Genomic DNA, 7,172 nt, shown 5'->3' on the forward strand with positions numbered 1-7,172 from the left:
GATCCTCAGGGCTTCAGTACTTTTCCCTTACCCAATACCAGATCAGGTTCCCCTCTTCTCTACCCTCAAACTCTGCCCCACCCCATCCACTTTTGTTCGCAGGTCCCTCCCTCCATCCCCACTTGTGATTGCTTTCTTCTTTCTCCCAAGTGGGACTGAGGTGTCCTCACTTGGGCAGTTCAGCTTGTTGAGGTTTTTCAGTCAGGTGACAACACATGTTGGAGAGGATATGGAGAAAAAGGAACACTCCTCCATTGCTGGTGGGGTTGCAAACTGGTATAACCACTCTGGAAATCAATCTGGAGGTTTCTCAGAAAATTGGAAATAGATCTTTCTGAAGACCCAGCAATACCACTCTTGGGAATATACTCAAAAGATTTTCACTCTGTTCATAGTGGCCTTATTTGTGATAGCCAGAAGCTGGAAACAACCTAGATGTCCCATGACAGAAAAATGGATACAGAAAATGTGGTTCATGGAATACTATTCAGCTATTAAGAATGAGGAAATCCTGAGTTTTGCAGGCAAATGATCAGAACTAGAAAATAGGCGCACGGACTGCGCTTGCGCGCGGCAGCCCCGCCCCGGGCCCCGCCCCGGGCCCCGCCCCCGACCCGCCCGGGGCCCTGGGAGGGGCGCAGCGTCCGACGGCGTCGCGGGCGGCGGGGCTGGGGCGGCGGGAGGGGCGGCGGGGGCAGACAAAGCAGCTAATGAATGGGCGCGCCCGTCGCGCTGTCCGCAGCCCGCGGGCCCGCGCAGCACAGCGCGGAGCCGGCGCCTCAGGTCTCTAATGGGCCTAGAGTTTGGAGCGAGAACTGGGAAGCAGAGCTCTAGAAGCATGGAGACCATACGTGGCCATGGTCATTGTCTCTTCACCCCATGTCGGCACTTTTTATGTATCTGACTTCAAATACTTTAGTTTCTACTTCGGGTTGACCTACTGAGAGGAGGACATAGGAAATGAAGGACTGTGTGTGCCCTCAAGATGGTGGGGCTCCTGTCTTGGAGAAGAGGAAGAAGTCTATGCTGCACGCATTGGTGTATACAACAAGAAGTATTTGGTTGCAGTACTCCTACAGAACAGCACTCCATGCCCTGTGACAGTGTGCTTGTGTGAGCTTTCCAGTGACATTCATGGTCAGCCATAGTAAACAGCCTAGAAAATGAGATTATGAAAGAGTAGATAAAACCTACTTTAGGGTTCACAAGTGGACATTATAAGCAGTTTTTATTAACATAAGATGTCAGAATGATAAAGCAACCAGGATAATTATGGTTGGTCATGGAGGATAAGCAAGAAACTTGTCCCAAGGGGGGCAGTGATTTTGTTGCTTCCACCACAGCCTGCAGATGTGGGAGACCTTAGCACTGTGCTCTCTCCTGTCAGACTTGTCCAGAAAATGGCTCCCAAGATCCCATCCCCTGACCAAATAATGGAAGAGTCTGTGACTGTAGTTTCTTCTGAAGAGGTGTCCTCTGATGTGTCTGTCACTGAAAAGTACAGCAGAGAGGAGGCCTTGGCAGGCTCCTCCCCCAACCTCTCCATGCTCCATTATGACAACACTTCAGAAACCATGGCAGACAGAAAACTTTCTCTTCCCAAAAGCACATCTGGGTCCAGGAGGAGGTCAGCTGTCTGGAAGCACTTCTACTTGTCACCCCTCGATAGCTCCAAGGCTGTGTCCACTGTATGAATGAGTTCAGTAGAGGGAAAAACGGGAAGGACCTGGGCACAAGCTGCCTCATCAGGCACATGTGGAGAGCACATCGCTCCATTGTACTGCAGGAGAACGGGGGCAACACAGGCATCCCACCATTGTACCCTATGCCCCCAACCCTGCTGCCTGCCCTGCTGCCCCCAGAAGGGGATCTCAACTCCGCATCGTTGTCTCCAGGCAAACAAGTCAAAGAGTCCCCTTCTGCCTCCTCATCCCCAGACAGGCTTCCTGAGGACCTGTCATCACACACTAATCCTGGGGATGTGTCCCGGGAAGATGTGTCCATGTTGTCATCCTCTGATGACTTGGGGGAGGCCTCTGTAGTGTCCTCTCCAGAGAAGCAGCCAGCAGACACGGTAAATCCAAGGTTTGAATCAGGCACTGTCTTTCAGCAAAATAAGAAGGTGATGAGAAGACTGAAGTCGGAAGTCTGGCATCACTTTTCCCTGGCCCCCATGGACAGTCTCAAAGCAGTGTGCCAGTACTGTAGCTGCGTTATTAGTCAGGGGAAGAAGGGAGATGTTGGCACGAGTTGTTTGATGTGACACCTGTACAGACGCCACCCTGAGGTGGTTGGGAACCAGAAGGACTTTCTGGGTGCAAGTTTGGCCAACTCTCCATATGACACTTTGGCTTCTGCAGAAAGCTCCTCCAAATTAACTGACTTGCCAGCAGTGGTCAGAAAAAATCATCAAGGTGTGTTTCCTACTAATAGCAAGAAGACCTCAAAGCTGTGGAATCACTTTTCTATTTGTTCAGCAGACTCAACAAAGGTGGTGTGCCTGCACTGTGGCCGGACCATCAGCAGGGGCAAGAAGCCCACCAACCTGGGCACCAGCTGTCTCCTGAGACATCTGCAGCGGTTCCATGGCCATGTACTCAAGAATGATGTCTCAGAGGCCACTCTGCCCCATTCTCCAGGCATCCGGAGGCCTCTAGGCACAGAGCTCTCAGGGCCTTCCTCTTTCCGTGACTCCACAAAGAAGTTCTATGACTCTCATCCAGTTGCCAAAAAAATCACAAGTCTCATAGCTGAGATGATTGCACTTGACCTTCAGCCATACTCCCTTGTAGACAACGTTGGCTTTAACAGGCTGCTCGAATACTTGAGACCTCAGTACTCTCTACCTCCCCTTCCTACTTCTCTAGAACAGCTATCCCAGCTATGTATGACAATGTGAAACAGATAATTATGTCACATCTGAAGGAAGCTGAGAGTGGTGTGGTTCATTTCACCTCTGGAATATGGATGAGTAGCCAGACTCGTGAATACCTGACCCTTACAGCTCACTGGGTCACCTTCGCATCTGCTGTCCGACCACATTGTGAGGACCACCATTGCTCAGCACTTTTAGATGTCTCACAGATCGACTGTGACTATAGTGGAAATAGCATTCAGAAGCAGCTGGAGTGTTGGTGGGAAGCCTGGGTGACTTCCATTGGCCTTCAGATTGGCATCACTGTCACTGACAATCCAAGCATAGGGAAGATGCTGAGTGAGGGTGAACACTCAAGTGTGCAGTGCTTCAGTAACACAGTGAATCTGATTGTGAGTGAGGCTATCAAGAGCCAGAGGATGGTACATAACTTACTGAGTATTGCCCGGAAGCTGTGTGAGCGGGTCCATCGGTTACCCAGAGCAAGAGAAAAGTTAGCAGAACTGCAGAAAGAGTACGAGCTGCCACAGCACCAGCTGATCCAGGATGTACCGTCTAAGTGGAGCACATCCTTCCACATGCTTGAACGTCTGATTGAGCAGAAGAGGGCAGTTAATGAGGTATCCATTGAGTGTAACTTCAGAGAATTGATCAGCTGTGACCAGTGGGAGGTCATGCAGTCTGTGTGCCATGTGCTGAGACCATTTGATGCTGCAAGCCGAGAGATGAGTGCCTGTCTGCCACCCTCCATGACCCCAGGTACATCTTTGCCACACTGCTGGACCCTCGCTACAAAGCTTCCCTGTTCACAGAGGAGGAGGCAGAGCAGTATAGGCAAGACTTAATCAGGGAGCTAGAAATACTGAATTCTACTTCAGAGGACACTGCCACCTCCAATGGCTGTGACTCAGGGTCCCCACTTAAAGACACTGGCACAGAGGAGAGCCTGTGGTCACTCGCACCAATAAAGAGAGATCAGAGAGAGAAGCTACCTGAAGACATGGTGCTTGCATATTTGGAGGAAGAGGTGCTGGAACACAGCTGTGACCCACTTACCTACTGGAACCTAAAGAGGTCATCGTGGCCTGGGCTGTCTACCTTAGCAGTCCGATTTCTGGGCTGCCCCCCAAGTACAGTCCCCTCAGAAAAGCTGTTCAGCACACCCATGGATGCTGGCAGCTTTGGCCAGCCCAGTCTCATGATGGAGCATTTTGAAAAGCTCATCTTTTTAAAAGTGAATCTTCCTTTAATATGCTTTCAGTATTGAACTCAGAGATGGATCCACCAGACTGGAAATGTGCTTCAGAGTGCTAGCTATTGTACCAGGGCTGACTTGCCTGGCAGGGCCATGTAGGACACCAGACCAGGCATCTGGGGCTACCTGCCAGTTCTCACCATAATATCCACATGTACCTTACTCCTCCTTCAGGCCAGGTGTCAAGGTGCGTTTTCAGAAGCCCACTAGAAACAAAGTCTTGGCAATTATGAAATAGGATGATCAGGTTTAAAACTATAAAGGTTTTTTGTTTTGTTTTGAGGGGATAGTAATCTGTCTTACTAGAATGAAAGGAAGATGTAAACAATTTTATTATGTAGGGTTTTTATTCAGTTGTGAAAAAACCACAAATCAGGTGCTGTATTTTAATTAAATATTTTAATTGCAACAAAACAGCTTTTGTGGCTGTTAAATGAAACCTGTAAATAGGAGGTGGAGGTTAAGCCATCCTGACTGAACAGTTCTTAACCACAGGCTCCAAAAGTGTGTCCTAGAGGGAATATTCTGGAAGCTGTTTACATTACAGAAACAGGCATTTGAAAACAAAACTCAACTTGGGCATACCATGGAGTGTCAATCACATGGCTAATTGGTCATGAGAACGGTCCCATGTCAGGTGTTGCATTCAGGTTTACATGGTCAGTTAACTCAGAGATATCCCGCTTATCATGAGCCCCTTGAAATTGGATCCAAGTTTTAAAGTCATGCTTGGGATTTCACCAGTGCATGATATGACACGTTTACAACAGATGGCCTGTTGATCCAATCTCCATGCCTCTGATTTACTTTTTGCATCTCTATACAATAAAGCTATCTCATAAGAAGTATGCACTGACCCCTCACAGTTTGATCAGATAGCGCTCAGATTCTACTTTGAAGAGGTAGCTTGTTGACAGGGAAAGCGCTTGTTTATTGCAGTCATGAGAAAAGCCTTGGGCATTTAGATTTTTTTTTCCTATGATAGGGAAGCCTCAACCATCATTGGGACATTATAGAATCCCAAGGATAACATGAAGTATCAGCTATCAGTCCAGACTCCAAAGTTTTTGCTTATATCTAAAAAAATTTTTTTCATTTTCTCATTTCAAATCAGTTAAATATTATGGATAAAACAAATCATTCATTGCCTCTGACCTTTTAGAAAAAAAATGTTCTGTTGAAATACTGTATGTAGGCTCAGTCTGAATTTGCGTGGGCTATGCTTTAGTGTATTTATAAATGACGAACTTGGATTCTGAAATTAAACTTTTTATTTGCGATTTTCTATTGCTGACTGATGATGGCTTTTTATTTTTAGGATAATAAAACAGGAATGCTTTAAAAAAAAAAGAACTAGAAAATATCATCCTGAGTGAGGTAACTCAGACCCAAAAGGACATGCATGGTATGTACTCAATAATAAGTGGATATTAGCTGCAAAAAAAGGTAAAGTATATCCAAGATACAGTCCATAGAACTCAAAAAGTTGTAATATTTTTACAATTTTAATTTTATTTTGTGAGGAATCTATATAAAAGTAGAGAAAATGTATTTTGTTTTGTTTTTGAATTTTCCATTCTTTTCAAAACATTTACTCTTAATATGTATTGAACATTTTGAAAGATAACAGTGGGCTTTTAGTATAATTTTATTCATAATCTCAGTTGTGAAACACTCCTAATGACACATTATCAATTCATTATTAGCTGTGTAGTAAAATGGTAATTTATTATAGCAAAGGAAACATATGTAAATATGCACAGCTCACATTGAAAAAAAGCTATATATTATGTAAATAGGAAGTATGTCCGACACATCATATATAATATTTATTTATAAGGTACCACCAGCAAGCTGCAGCAACAGTGCAATGTTAATACCTCGGTTACTATAAAAGTTGAGAAGGAATCTGAATGCACATTATTCAAAATTGTCTAAGGATCTAAGCCAATACAATCAGGTACGAAAACAAATTTTGCAACTAAGTATTATAAAAGCAGATTCAATACATCTTTCATTGAAGTTGTTATCGTTATATGTGTAGAAAACTGAGGAATATTGGTAAAGTGATACCTATCAAAGAAACAAATGTTGGGACAAATGAGTATCAAAAGTATGAAAATCAAATTCATCTTATTTATATTTCTCAATATACTAAACTTATGTAGTGTACTATTACGTGAGGACAGCTACTCAGTGTAATGGAATCATGAGATACATCTTCAGGGTTAGAGTAAATGACTCCAAATCACCGTGGCCTTGGCTATTGCACATTCATTTTTAACTACAAGCTTGTTCAACAAACATGACAATCACACATGAAAAGTCTTTGGCTTTGAATGCAGACTATGTGTTCTGCATGTTCAACTAACTCATGGACAGTCAATAATATTATACAGAAAAAGCTAGAAATGCACTGTCAGCAAAGGGATAATATAATGCAGGCAGAGGAAACTAGAGAGGGAAACATGTTGGATTTTAGAGGATTCCAGGGTTCCAGGGCTTTTTGTAATATTCTCAACTTGTCCCATTGGTTTCTGAGAAGTGGCACATTCCCAGTCAGCCTCCTTGTGGCTCCATTAATGATGGGTAGGAAACTGCCAGCAGACTGGGGAGGAAACATATTCATATACAAGTTTGTTAAGTTAACAAAAATTTGTGCTAAGATTACAGCCTACCATATAGACAACCTATCAGAAACTTTCTGCTGGAAAAAGAAAGAATAGAGATTTTTTTTAAAAAAGCAGCAACACACTTTTCATGGTTTAGAAGGTTTCATTTGTTTCCTTCCCTCAACCCCCAGCACTTTTTGATTCAATGAGGAACTGCAGGTGGATCCTTCTGTTGCTCAACTGATATCAACTGGTTGTTGCTGCACTGGGCTCTCCAGGCTATTTGTTATTTAGGGTTTGTTTGGGGCCAGATTTTTAAGACAAGGCTCCATGATTATGGGGCCATCAGAAAGGTGAGGTTTTTTTTTTGTTGTTGTTTTTTTTTTGTTTTTGTTTTTGTTTTTCATGAAAGGAAGACCAGAAAGAAGAA

General features: G+C 44.3%; 1 pseudogene; it reads left to right on the plus strand.

The window, feature by feature from the left end:
- The first annotated feature begins 857 nt into the window (after positions 1 to 857).
- Positions 858 to 4,142, plus strand: LOC147000759 (zinc finger BED domain-containing protein 4-like; annotated as a pseudogene).
- Positions 4,143 to 7,172: the final 3,030 nt, after the last annotated feature.

This window comes from Mus caroli, unplaced genomic scaffold (genome assembly GCF_978045245.1).
Source record: "Mus caroli unplaced genomic scaffold, Mus_caroli_1 scaffold_16, whole genome shotgun sequence".
Taxonomy (NCBI): Eukaryota; Metazoa; Chordata; class Mammalia; order Rodentia; family Muridae; genus Mus; species Mus caroli.